The following is a 14,621-nucleotide window of genomic DNA, read 5'->3' on the forward strand; positions in this document are numbered from 1 at the left end:
TACCAGATCCCACATTGGGCAGTTTGTCCCACCTATGTGAGCCCATACTTGCTGGGGAAAGCACCTCATTTATACTTCCCGTTGACTGAATACCCTCAGTTGTCTCAGTGTCCAGAGCCCTTTCTTCAACCCTCTGAGAGCCAGGGCCCCCACCCTCAGTTTTGTCAGGAGTTGGTCACCCTAACTCAGTGACACAAACGTCCTCCTTGGCCTTCTCAGTAATAGAGTCTCTCACTCAGGAACCACTGATCAGGACCCTCTCCTTCAGGCTTTAGTGACCAGATGCCTCCACCCAGGCCCTTAGCAAGTAGGGCCCTTGACTCAGACCCCTCAGTGATCAGGTACTTTTCCACAGGTCCCCAATGACCAGAGCATCTTGTTTAGGCTCCTCGGGGACCAAAGCTCACCCTCACCCCAGTCAGTAACTAGGGACCTTCTCTGAGACACCTCAACAATGGTGCCCCAGCTCAGCCCCCTCAGTGACCAGGGGTCTCCTTCACAGGCCTCCCAGGGACCCTCACTCAGTCCCCTCAGTAACCAGGGTCCTCACTGAGCCCATCAATGATCGGGGTCCTCACTCTGCTTCTCCGTGAGCTAAGGACATGTTTCTCTAGTTTTCATTCAAGTTTCATTGACAGGAATCCTCCCTCAGACCCCTTATCAGGGATGGATTCTTCAATAAGCTGATAAGAAAGAGCTATGACATTATGAAAGCAGAAACCACAAAACAGGAAAAAAAAAGTTTTTTAAGAATTCAGGATTTGCAGCTGGGCACGGTGGCTCACCCTTGTAATCCCAGCACTTTGGGAGGCTGAGGTGGGCAGATCACAAGGTCAGGAGATCATGACCATCCTGGCTAACATGGTGAAACCCCATCTCTACTAAAAATACAAAATATTAGCCAGGCATGGTGGCACGCGCTCGTGGTCCCAGCTACTCGGGAGGCTGAGGCAGGAGAAAGGCGTGAACCCGGGAGGCAGAGGTTACAGTGAGCCAGGATCACGCCACTGCACTCCAGCCTGGGCGACAGAGCGAGACTTCGTCTCAAAAAAAAAAAAAAAAGAATTCAATATTTGCAAAAGACCATCAATATGACCATCGTAGGATACATTTTATTAACTGTCTTTGTACTTATTTTATGGCTTATACCATTTTGTTTTGAATAACATGTAGAAACCAAGCATAATCTTTAATGTGCTTAGACCTTTAACAGTCTTGATCAGCCTCATTCCTCAGGGACCCTGACCTAAGAGCTAAGAGCTGCATGACCAAAGGTCTTTAATTAAGGTCTAGTGAGCATAACAAGAACTGGGCAGGTTCCCTCAGGCCACGCAACTGTCTTCTGCTTCCCTCTGCTCCCCTGAGAAGCTGTTGGAGCCTCTCATCTCCAAGGCTCTGCCTTCTGCTCCATCCCTATGCCCTTTGTCCAGAGAGGGGCCACAACTGCGCCCGGGTCTCATGAGGAGGTGTGGGCCCTGCTGGGCTAATTGATGCAATCCCAGGGTTGTCCCCAAAAAGGCCGGCTTTGACCACCCCAGCCCCAGCCCACATACATCGGGGTGATTAGCAATAACCCTCCAAAATGTTTCTGCCACGCAGTAATCCACATGAACAGTGTAACATAAACAAACCAGCTTCCACTTTTACTCCACATCCTCTGGGAACTTAGTACAGGGTCTAAGGTAAATACAAATTACAGGAAAATTTGGTGGGCCAGATATAGGAAACTGTGATTCACCATCCCTATTCCTGTTCCCCCTATTCCCAGAGCCATTTTTTCCTCTTTGTTTTAACTCATGCTGGGCTCCCTGCACTTGATGGAGCTGCCCATGGAGTTCCTTTAAACATTAACCACTATTCTTGTTTACCAACTGCCCCTAAGGCCTGTTTTTCCCTCTACAAACAGAACCTTCAGCATTAAGGCCTTTTTTCAGAAAAAAAAACAAAACCCTCCCATTTATCAAAAGTATAACAAGTCAGCCAATGCGTTCATTCATTCATTCATTCATTCATTCACTCTTACCACACAACTTTATTGACCTCCGCTGTGTATTGAGCCTTGTGCAAAGTGTTGGGGAAACAACAGTGTATAAAATAGAATTCATCACTTTGCGAGGCCAGGGTGGGTAGCTCACAGGGTCAGCAGTTCAAGACCAGCCTGGCCAACATGGTGAAACTCCGTCTCTACTAAAAATGCAAAAAGTTGGCCAGGCGTGGTGGTGAACGCCTGTAACCCCAGCTACTTGGGAGGATGAGGCAGAGAATTGCTTGAACCCAGGAAGCAGAGGTTGCAGTGAGCCGAGATCATGCCACTGCACTCAAGCTTGGGCGACAGAGTGAGACTCTGTCTAAAAAAAATAGAATTCATGTCCTTGTGAAACTCACCTCCAATTAGGAGACACAGCTGTTAGACAAACTGTATGATTATTTATTTAATAGAAAATATGATACATAGCCAGACGCGGTGGCTCATGCCTATAATCCCAGCACTTTGGGAGGCCGAGGCGGATGGATCACCTGAAGTCAGGAGTTTGAGACCAGCCTGACCAACAAGGTGAAACCCCATCTCTACTAAAAATACAAAAAAAAAAAAAAATTAGCCAGGCATGGTGGCATGTGCCTATAGTCCCAGTTACTCAGGAGACTTAAGACAGGAGAGTTGCTTGAATCCCGGAGGCGGAGGTTGCGGTGAGTCAAGATTGTGCCACTGCACTCTACTGTAGCCTGGGCTATGGAACAAGACTGTGTCAAAAAAGAGAGAGAGAGAGAGAAAGAAAAGAAGAAAGAAAATGTGATATATACTACAAAGGAGATGGACTTACTATTTGTCTAGGCCTGCACTACGTGCTCTGGGTGCTATAAAATAAGTGGATAAGGCATAAATCTACTGTCAAATATTCAAAATCGACGTGGAGAGCCAACCCAGAGCTCCTGCTAGGGAAGGGAGAGTTAAGAGAAACCTCTCAGTCTCCAGTTCTTGAGACTATCTCAAAGACTCTTAAGGACTGGAAAAGACAAAAGTCTTGAGTAAAGACGTCCAGAAAACAGGGCCAAGGTGTCAGGGTTGACATATTGGACTAGCACAAACAGTTCAAACAAGAAGGCAAACTGTGTTTAGAAGATGTTGCAGAGTGCTGCTGGTGGGCTGGCCAGAGATTAGAAGACAGGAAAGGCAGAATTTCTTAGAGTCAGAGCAAGGGGCATACAAGCTTCACGGCAAAGTGGGCTTGTTCCCTCATTTGTTTAATCATTGATTAATGTCATTTGTTTAACCTCTTGATTAATGTCAGGCACTGTGCTGGACACTAAAGAGACAGTAATTAACAGAAAAGTTTATTTGTGAAAACAGACATAGGCAGGGCACAGTGGCTCACGCCTGTAATCCCAGCACTTTGGGAGGCTGAGGCAGGTGGATCATGAGGTCAGGAGATTGAGACCATCCTGGTTAACACGGTGAAACCCCATCTCTACTAAAAATTACAAAAAAAAAAATTAGCCGGGTGTGGTGGCAGGTGCCTATAGTCCCAGCTTCTCGGGAGGCTGAGGCAGGAGAATGGCGTGAACCCGGGAGGCGGAGCTTGCAGTGAGCCGAGATTGCACCACTGCACTCCAGCCTGGGCAACAGAGCAAGACCCCATCTCAAAAAAAAAAAAAAAAACCAGACGTGTAAACAGATACACAATAAGCCCCAATAACTGCAATTAAAAATAGATGCATGAGGCTTAACAGTGACACACTACTAAGTTACCCCTATAATAATGTCCCCCTCACTGGGGAGAAGAGGGAGTGGCATCACAACCAGCTCTCAGGAATTGCTTCTCCAAAACCTGTGCTACACATGCACCCAGCAGCGGTGGGAAGATTGCTAACACACCAATTGTCATGTCATTTTCAAGTCATTGTATTGCATTGAAATGTAATAGTTATTTTTGCCATTGGCTTTGATTTCCTGCCAAAATTCTTCCAGGGTTTCGATAAAATTGGGTTTAACCTTTGAGAGTGTGTATGAATATGGATGTCATCCATTGTGTGTGGGTGGTGGAGAAAAGATTGAGAATGGCCGCCATGCACGGCTGAGGATGAGTCACAATCTTTAGACCAGAAAGGGAGCTGAGTGGGAGGCCTGGCAGGAGAAAGTTGCAAGAGTGAATCGGGGCTTTTGGCCCTGAGGCAATAACGATGTCAAGACATCTCTCCAATGTGGCCTCCCAGTGAGATGTCCTGATCTAGCCAGGCCTGGAACCTAGTGGAGAGGCACCAGAAAGCCCAGTGCCAGGGTCTCCTTATTGTGTGATCCGAATCCTGTGCTTTGGAAATTTGACGTAGGTGAGCTATTTATATCTTATGTTTTCTCTTCCTCTGTTCTTCAGAAAAACTTTCATAAAATGCCATCTATATCAGTACTTTCTTCATTAACTATGTATTGCTTGTTTAATTTTTTAAAGCTATAGATTCACAGTAATACAGTATAAAGAAAAGACCCTAAAATGAAAATGCCAGTTCAAACTGTTCAGAGGAATCAAAGTTTTGTTCACATTCCTGGGAAAGCTGTTAAAAAGGAACAGCCCAACTCCAATTAGAGGTTGGGGACAAGGCTGGGCAAGCAGTTAGTTTTGAAGTCAGAAAACTCTCAGACTGCTGGGGAAAGAGGTGGGGATAGGGGTGGGAAGCTTAAGGCCCTTGCCCTGCTCCCCACTGCTGCAGAATCCTCCTTCCAGAACTCCCCTCTGCCAGACTTCCCTAAGTTCCACAGTGGTATGCTTCTATAAGTAAAGCTGCTTCCATTACTGAGAGATTATGGTGGCCCAGGAGACACTTAGAATCCAGTTCTAGGCCTCAGAAGCTCTGTAAAGTCAGGGAACACAGAGGAGGTCAGTAGGCAGGGGAGGCCCCACTAATGTGAGCATCTCTAGCCTCCGTCTCTTTAAAGTCTGTCTTCAAGAACAAGCCTACACTCTATCTCCCCTGCAAAATTCTCCCTGACTCTTTGGCCACCACTGACCTCTCCTTCTTGGAGTTCTTTAATTATGAAGATTAAGCACCATTTTATGTCTTTCTTCTTTTGGAAAATCATCTGATCATGTATTTTGCCTGCTATTCACTGCCTCAGTGTATTCTTTTGAAGTCAGTTTATGGGAGTTCTTGATGCAGCTGACTGCAAATATTTCCCTAGTTTGCCTTTTTTATTGTGCTTAACTTTTATTTTTTGACGTGCTAAAGTTTAAAATACTTCCATAGCCAAGTCAGTTAATCTTTTCCTTTGTGATCACTTCTACTGCTTCTAAGATGGAAACATTACTTCCTTCCAGAGATTTGATAAATATTTTGGTGTTTCTGGGAATTTTTTTTTTAAAGCTCTTTAGTTCATCTGGAAAGTACTTGGTATACAATGTGAGAAGAGGATCTAGGCTGATCTGATGGTAACCAGTTTTCCCAGAACTTTATATTGAATAAATTTCTTGGCCGGGTGCGGTGGTTCACACCTCTAATCCCAGCACTTTGGGAGTCTGAAGTGGACAGATCACCTGAGGTCAGGAATTCAAGATGAGCCGGGCCAACATGGTGAAACCCAGTCTCTACTAAAAATACAAAAAATTAGCCAGGCGTGGTGGCAAGTGCCTGTAATCCCAGCTATTTCAGAGGCTGAGGCAGGAGAATTGCTTGAACCCGGGAGGCAGAGGTTGCGGCGAGCCGAGGTCACACCATGGCACTCCAGCATGGGCAACAAGAGCGAAACTCCATTTCAAAAAAATGTTATTCTTTTCCAATGACTTTTTTTTTTTTTTTTTTTGACAGGATCTTGCTCTGTCACCCAGGGTAGAGAGGAGTGGCACAAACACCATTCATTGCAGCCTCAGCCTCCTCGAACTGAAGTAATCCTCCCATGTAGCTGGGACCACAAGTGCACACCCCCACACCCAGCTAATATATATTTTTTTTTTTTTGTAGAGATAGGGATCTCCCTGTGTTGCCCAGGCTGATCTCAAACTCGTGGACTCAAGCGATCCTCCCACCTTGGCCTCCCAAAGCATTGGGATTACAGGCGTGAGCCACTGCACCTGTCCCCCAAGGACTTTTTATTCCATTTTTATGGTATATTGAATTCATATATATCAGATCTATCTTTTTTCCAGGCAACCTATTCAGCTCCAAGAAAAGATTATTTGACACCTGACTGTGCATTGTTTATTACTGTCTGTTAACTACACTCAAAATATTTTAAAGAAAAAATCACATACTTTACTTCCAATTATTCATCCAACAACGGTTTACTGAATGTTGACTTTGGGCCAGACACTGGCTAGGTGCTGGAAATAGAGTGGAAAATAAGACATGCATGGTTTTTGCTGTTACTATACTCATAATCAAATAGCAATAATGATAGACTACAGAAAGTGTTTAGCAGCAAACGCATCTTAGAGGTGATGGGAGGGAAGTGTTGAGAAACCCACTGGAGGCTTCCATCTGACACCTGAAGGATGAGTGGCACTAATGCAAAGAGAAGGAAGCTGACAGAATCCAGGATGTGATGAGACCTAGGCCAGGCACCTCCTACTAGGACCTTGATTACAGCTTTATGAAACCAATGGAACCTGGAGGAAAAGAAGCAGTTAAAGATAAGAAAACTGATCACCCCACAAGGACTGCCCTGAGCAGAAAGGGGGAGCTCCTACTTCATGCCAGACATCATGCCAACACTTGCATATAACTCTCAGTTCATCCTCAGAATCCTCCTTGGGGTTACTTTATTTACTCCACTGTACAGTCACTGGGAGACTAAGACCAGAGTGTTTACCTTCTCCGCTTGCTGGAGTCCCAAATCATAATGTGGGCAGGATGAAGCCCTGAAGCATGAACACATCCACCTTGTCCTGTTCCCTTCCTCCCTCCTCGGGGGGAGTTTGCTATCCCTGAACCTTTGTGCTTCCGGATCTCATGTCGTGCAATCTTAGACGTAAGTCTAAAAGACAACGTTGACTCACCAGAGTCATTGGACTGGCAGGGGCCTAGGTCAGACTGTGGAATCTCCAGAGCCAACTTTGTCTTTTCAAATTATAAGTTCTCGGCACCTGGTTTCTGAGGTCACCCACTTGGCCCTCTTCCAAGTGTACTTCCCTACTTTTCTTTCCTTACTATTCTAAAGCTTTTTAATACACTTCCACTGCTGCTCTGAAATTTGCGTTGGTCCTTTATTCTGCCTTATGCTCCTCAGTCGAATTCTTTCTTCTTTCTTTCTTTCTTTCTTTCTTTCTTTTTTTTTTTTTTAGATACAGTTTTGCCTCTTGTTGCCCAGGCTGGAGTGCAATGGCGCAATCTCGGCTCACCTCAACCTCTGCCTCCTGGGTTCAAGCGATTCTCCTGCCTCGGCCTCCTGAGTAGCTGGGATTATAGGCATGCGCTACCATGCCCGGCTAATTTTGTATTTTTAGTAGAGATGGGGCATCTCCATTTTGATCAGGCTGGTCTCAAACTCCTGACCTAACATGGTCCTCCCACCTCAGTCTCCCAAAGTGTTGGGATTACAGGCGTGAGCCACCGTGCCTGGCTGAATTCTTTCTTCTACGGAGGCAAGAATTGAGGTTGCTGCAGACGGGTACAGATTCGCTGCCAGTAACTCAGATACCTGCCACTGCTAACATATTTGGTGCTGACTGGCTCAGATATGTTCCCTCGTGGTAAGAGATCTCTATGCCTCACCTTCTTCAGCTTGGAGGCATCTGATCCGTGTGTGTGGTTTTTCTTCTCCTCTCTAAAAATAAGAAAAGAAAAAGAAAAAAATTCTAAGTTCTCTACCCACATTTGTAGCTCAATGAGCTCATAAATAATCATCAGGACCTGCTGGTTGTTGCAGGTATTTACAACAAAACTTCAAAAAATGCACACAAATGCACACTTGCAGGATCACCATCTTACTAGGTATCTTTTGGGACTGCATTCCAAAAGCTTCCCATTTCCATTACTGTGTTCCATGGCTAAGACCCATCCACATGACCACCACCTTTGCTTCCTCCGCACCCCTGTGCTCTAGTTGTAAATGCCAGTTGCTTCCCACCCCTCACTTCCCTGCCACACCACCGTATATATGACAGGTAGCCATTTTATACCAGCACTACTCAAGGTGTGGCCTACAGGCCAGTATCCACCTACAAGTTATTTGTTCCCATGAGAAAGTAAGTTCAGAAATGGAGAGTAAGCATTTGAAATGTTTATAGCAATTTGACAGAATAATTATTTATCATTTAATCTAATAACAAAAAGTACACCTAATGCCATATGGTATCCTGAATTAGATTCTGAAACCAAAAAAGGACATTAGTGGAAAAACTGCTGAAATCTGAAGAGAGTCTGTAGTTTAGTGAATAGTACCATGCCATTGCTAATGTATTAGTTTTGATAAATGTACCACAGTTATCTAAGATAGTAACATTAGGGGAAATTGAATGAAGGGCACACAGTAACTGTCCACTCTCTGCAACTTTTCTGCAAATCTAAAATTATTGCAAAATAAAAAGTTTATTTTTACAAACTGGGTTCATATTTTGTGTCTTTTTAAATTTTTTTCTTTTATTTTTTTTTCTTTTTGAGACAAAGTCTCCCTCTTGTCCCTCAAACTGGAGTGCAATGGTGCGATCTCGGCTCACTGCAACCTCCGCCTCCCCGGTTCAAGCGATTCTCCTGCCTCAACCTCCTGAGTAGCTGGGATTACAGGCGCCCACCACCACACCTGGCTAATTTTTGTATTTTTAGTAGAGATGGGGCTTCATCATGTTGGCCAGGCTGGTCTCAAACTCCTGATCTCAGGTTATCCGCCCGCCTCGGCCTCCCAAAGTGCTGGGATTACAGGCATGAGCCACCACGCTGGCCAAATTTTGTTTTTCTAGCAATTTAATTGCATTTTACAAAAATGTCAATCTGCAATGGATTTGAAATGCAAATTTTTAGAATAAAATTGGTCTTGTCACTATGGATAGTTTGAGAATCACTGCTTTGTACACTCTGTATCCCCCACGGGGCTTGTCACCATAATTGCTTTGAATTCTGATCACTAATACTTGTTGATGACGGCCAGACCCGCAGGTGTGAGTTTTGGAATCAGTTACTGCACACTGTGGATAAAGTCACAGCCCAGGGCCCTGTCAACCCTCAATACAGGGACATTTCAGGACTCTGTTGTATACTCAATACTGCCATATCCCAGGGCCCTGTCACATCCTAGCTGTCACACACCAGATGCTATCACAGCTCAGGGCCAAGCAGGGGCTGTCACAAGCCCCTGGGAAGTGCCAGCATATAAAGATTGACAGGACAGGCCCTGGGTTGTTTTGTACATGGAGGTTCCTGGGACGTGCCATTATTTGAGGGATGCCAGAGCCCCACTCTGTGTCTATATCTGGGGTATGACAAGGCCCTGGACTGTGACATGGTTCTGGAATGTGGCCACACCCTGTGAGTGAGGTATTGAGTTCTGGGCTATGACAAGTTCTGACTGTGCCGGAGTGCAGACTCTTAATTCCTTCTGGAATACTGAGAGTGCCGGGAAATGACAGCTTAATGTTCAGGGTACATCTTAATTTGTCTTGGATCTGTGGTGTGACAGGGACAGCTGCATTCATCCTGGAGTGAAAGTGTATCTGGGTATGTTGGGCCACATTTGCATTAAAGTTTGTTCTGAGCTCTGGAGCTATTGACCAAGCCCGTCCTGCCTTCTGAGGTATGGAAGACACTGAGGCCTTCTAACCCATGGCACAGCATTCTCTGCTTTCAGGGGGTCTGCCTTGGGCCATCACCCCAGAGAGTTTGATCAAGGTCTGTCTTACCACACCCCCTCCCAAATTCTTGCAGCTCCCAAAGCTGCTGGAGGCAGCACCTGAGCTTGTCTCCACTGAGTTTATTCACACCAAGGACTGCCTGCAGCCTGCCCACTTCTCATCATGCGAGGCCACAGTGCCATCTGCTGGCTATTGCGAGCCATGCTGGTCAGGTTGGGAGGGCACAGGAGAATGCTGGGCTGACAAGGAGCACTGAGAAGCCCTCCCCACCTCAGTTCAGGAATAACAGGAGTGGCCTTTCCCTTAAGCCCCCACTGACCAGAGCCCCTCATTCAGGCTTCAGTCGCCAGAGCCCCCCGCTCAAGTCCTTTAGTGACCACAGCCTCTAGATCAGTCTCCTCAGGAATCAGGGCCCCTCATGTAGCCCCCAGTCCCACCCCCGAGTGACCAGGGCCCCTAGGTCATGCGCGCAGTGACCAGGGCCTCTCTCTAAGGCTCTGTAGTGACCAGAACCCCTCATTCAAGCTCACTTAGGCTTGGCTTCACAATCAGGTCATTCAATGACCGGGACCTACAGCTCTTGACTCCCAAAGACCAGAGCCTCTCTCAGACGCCCACGACCAAGTCCCTTCAGTGATCTACAGTCCTCTCCTTTAGGACCCTCTGTGCCTAGGTAACTAAAGACCATTACTCAGTGGACATAAGGAGTGGTGTTTGTGGGGGCTCTTTGATCCCCAAGAGCTGGATAGGTCCCATCTGTTTCCTCCGTTTATCGTCCCCCTCCCACTGGTCTCCAGAGAGGCCTCTGGTCATCGGGGCTTTGCATTTTGTTTTGCCTGTGCTCCTGGGTCCCCCTTCAGACATGGCCACAGCTGTGCCCAGGTCTCATAACAAAGGTGGTCTGTTGAGTTAATTAATCCCATCCCAGGAACTGTGGCCCGAGAAGACTAGATTCTATAGCATGACAGCCCACCTGTGCCTTGCATCTGCTGGTCCTCTAACAACAGACCACACACCCCTGTGCCATCTCGCCACCTCCCATAGGCAGGCCTCCCATCACATCTATCTCAGGCCATATTACTCAAAGGCCAAATGCTTCCAGTCCCAGCATCCCACCAGTCCCTGGCACCTGTCCCAGATACCAAGTGTGACTTTTCCCATTTTCCTTTTCTTCCAGACCCGAGCCCAATCCAGGTCCTACCCTTCTCAGCCCCCATCCCATTTGGGCTCATTTACTTATTCAAACAAATATCAAATGAGCATCTACATATTAGGATTCCAGATAGGGGTGTGGGGTCAGTGTGCAGGGATGGCAGCATAGAAGAGACATTTTGGTTGAGACTTGAAGGATGAATAGGCATTTGCCAAACAGTCAAAGGATAGGAAATTATTTGAGGAAGAAGAAACTGCATATACTTCACAAACGTACAGAGGACCCTGGTCACCCATGTGGTTGGAGCACAAAGTGAAAAGTGGGGAGAGTGGGAGAAGAGAGACTTGAATAGGGAAGCAGAGAACAACAGATGGAAGATCTTGTAGCTGAGCTAAGAAGTATGAATTTTTTCCCCCTAGGATGGAAAAACACAGAAGTTTTTTCAAACTTCCAAGTAGGAAGTTATGATTTCAAAAAAAAAAAGAAAACAAAAAAGAAAAGAAGCCTTTTTCTAATTAGAAAGGTCAGGTTAGTGGCATTGTGGAAGATGGATTGGGCAGGGGCAAAAGTAGACCCAGGGAAACTAGTCAGTCTAGCCAGTCAGCCAGCAAGCATTTCTTAAGTTCTGTAGCAGGTTAAATAGTTGCTTCTCCCACCCCAAAAGTTATGCCCACGTCCCAGAACCCGTGAATGTGACCTTATTTGGAAAATAGAATTTTGAAGATGTAATCAAGTTAAGGATCTCAGGGTCCTTGATTATCTGATGGGCCTTAAATCCAAAGGCAAATGTCCTTATAAGAAACACACGCAAGAGAAGGCCACTGAAGACAGAGGCAGAGATTGCAGTGATGCAGCCACAAGCCAAGGAATACCTGGAACTATCAGAAGCAGAAAGAGCAGATTCTCCCTTGAAGCCTTCAGAGGGAGTGTGGCCCTGCTGACATCTTAATTTCAAACCTCTGATCTCCAGAACTACGAGAATAAATTTATGTTGCCTTATGCCACGAAGTTTGTGGTAATTTTTTACAACAGCTCTAGGAAACTAATACACATGCCGACCAGGTACTGTGGTAGACACTGGGTGTATCATAATGAACACAGTATATATATTTCCTGCCCTCTTGAATCTTAACAGCAAGCAAATTTATTCATTAATTCGCTCAACAAATAATTATTTGGCACCTGTAATATTCCAACCACTGTTCTAGCTACTTGGGTTACACTGGTGAACAGTCTCTACTTTTGTGCAGTTCATTCCTAGTGGAAGAGACAGACAGCAAACAAGTAAAAAATAGAAGAGAAGAGAACAAATGAATAGAAACAGTAAAATAGAACAGAAGAGAGTAGAATAGAAACACTAGAACAGAAAAGAACTAAACAGAGCATATTAGAGTAGAACAAAATAGAATGGAATAGGAGTAGGGATAAGTGACCTAAAGAAAAATAAAACTGGGTAAGGACAGGGTGAGGTCCTGCTCCTCAGGTTTGCTTCCAGAGCTCCTCCTGCTTGGCTCTGAATTGTTGGGGAGCTGATCTCTGCAGGCTGCATTTCCCAGGCTCCTGTTAGCTGGTGGACTTTAACCATTCAGAGCAACTGGTAGGAGATTGGCAGTAAGAATCAAGCAGCCTGCCAGGATTTTTCACCACCTTGTCCTCTGCCTCCACTGTGACTGCATCTCATTTAAGCCTCCATTGCTGAATAGGTCACTTCTACACAGTGACCTTGTTCCTGGAAAAAAATCTCTTCTCTGTCCCTCCAACCTAGGGGTGGTCGCAACTTGTCTTGGTTACTAGTCTCTGGGTCGCCTCACTCTCCTGGTTGGAGTCTCTGCCTTTTCAATCACCCATGTAGCCAGTTCTTTGTATTAAACTTTATCTTATGAAAATGCACAGTGTAGTTCCTGTTTTCCTAGTAGGACCCTAATCAACACAGAAGGGAGGTAGGGTGCTATTTTCAAATCTGTGGTCAGAAAAGATCCATTGAGCAGAAGCATAAATAATGTGAAGGGGTGAGGCATGGGATAAAGATCTGGGAGGAAGAGGATTCCAGGGAGAGGGAAGAGCAAATGTGAAGGCCATAAAAGGGAAATATTTGAGTGTGTTCAAACAGCAATAAGCATGCATTCCACGTACCAGGGCAGGAACCAGAGGAGCTGGGGTTGGTGCGGTAGGCAGGGCCACCTCTCTGCTCAAGGCCTTCAGATCAGTCCCAGCAATGGCCTTCTCATTGACTGCCTGACTTCAGTCTCTCGTTGACTGCCTGACTTCAGTTCTTACTACTCCTTCCATTCCCCACTCCACTCCGGCCACTGTCATTTCCTTGCTCTTCCTCAGCACTGCCCAGATGTGCTCCCACCACAACACCTTGCACGTGTTGTTCCTTCTGTCTGGAATATTTTCTCTCAGATATCCACAAAGCTTACTTTCTCATCTCCTTCAAATCTTTGCCCAAATATAGTCTTCTTTTCCTTTTTTTTAGATGGAGTCTCACTCTGTCACCTAGACTGGAGTACAGTGGCATGATCTCGGCTCACTGCAACCTCCGCCTCCTGGGTTCAAGAAGTCCTCTGCCTCAAGCTCCCAAGTAGCTGGGATTACAAGCACCCACCACCACACCCGGGTAATTTTTTGTATTTTTAGTAGAGACGGGGCTTCACCATCTTGGGCAGGCTGGTCTTGAACTCCTGACCTTGTGATCCACCGGCCTCAGCCTCTCAAAGTGCTGGGATTACAGGTGTGAGCTACCGCACCTGGCCACCCAAATATAGTCTTCTTAATGAGACATCCCATAATCACCCTGCTTCAAATTGCACACCCACCCCAGCTCTCCCCAACCCCTTTCATTGTTAATTTTCCTTCATGGCACTGTTTGCTGTTTTGTAAACTCTATGACAGCAGGGATTTTTGAATACTTAGTTTCAAAACATTGATGTATCCCCATCACTAATGTATCCCTCAATACCTGGAACAGTGCCTGGAGCACTGTAGATCTCTATACTAATTTGTAGAATTAATTAATTAATTTTCATCAAGGGAATGAAGCAATCTGATATACAATTTCAAAAGAGAAGAGTGGGCTATGGGAAATCGACTGTGGGGTTGGGGGCAATGGTGAAAGCAGGGGAAACCAGTCAGGATAACTTGTAGAAATCTAAGATAGAGATGGTAGTAACTTAAGCTAAGACAATAGCTACAGAGGTGATCAGAGGTAAGATTTAGGATAGGTTTTAGAGAAGAAACAGACATGACTTGATAATTAATAAAATGTAGGGGTAAAGGGAGATGAAGTGTCAAAGATGACTCCAAGAGCTGGGTGCAGTGGTATGTGCCTGTAGTCCTAGCTACTCAGGAGGCTGAGGCAGGAGGATCCCTTGTGCCCAGGAGTTTGAGACCAGTCTGGGAAAGACAGCAAGACCCTACCTAACAAAAAAAAAAAAAAAGAAAAGAAAAAATGGTTTAAAGAAAAAAAAGAATTTAAAAAAAAAAAAAAAATTTTTTTTTTTTTAAATTTAATGACTCGGCCGGGCGCGGTGGCTCAAGCCTGTAATCCCAGCACTTTGGGAGGCCGAGGCGGGTGGATCACGAGGTCAGGAGATCGAGACCATCCTGGCTAACATGGTGAAACCCCGTCTCTACTAAAAATACAAAAAACTAGCCGGGCGTGGTGGCGGGCGACTGTAGTCCCAGCTACTCGGAGG

General features: G+C 45.7%; 1 long non-coding RNA gene across 7 annotated transcripts in view; it reads left to right on the top strand.

Annotated features, from left to right (window-relative positions):
* Window positions 1-14,621, top strand: part of LOC103877694 — a 62,222-nt gene that overhangs the window by 31,277 nt on the left and 16,324 nt on the right. For 2 of the 7 annotated variants that reach the window (XR_001894971.3, XR_001894973.3), the window contains one exon: window positions 5,797-5,927. The exons of 4 other annotated variants lie outside the window; for them this stretch is intronic. This is a non-coding gene — a long non-coding RNA (uncharacterized LOC103877694). Of the gene's footprint in view, window positions 1-5,796; window positions 5,928-6,134; window positions 7,276-14,621 lie in introns of those variants that run through there. One more of the 7 variants, XR_001894974.2, reaches the window with a different exon arrangement.

Source organism: Papio anubis, chromosome 12 (genome assembly GCF_008728515.1).
Source record: "Papio anubis isolate 15944 chromosome 12, Panubis1.0, whole genome shotgun sequence".
Classification (NCBI taxonomy): Eukaryota; Metazoa; Chordata; class Mammalia; order Primates; family Cercopithecidae; genus Papio; species Papio anubis.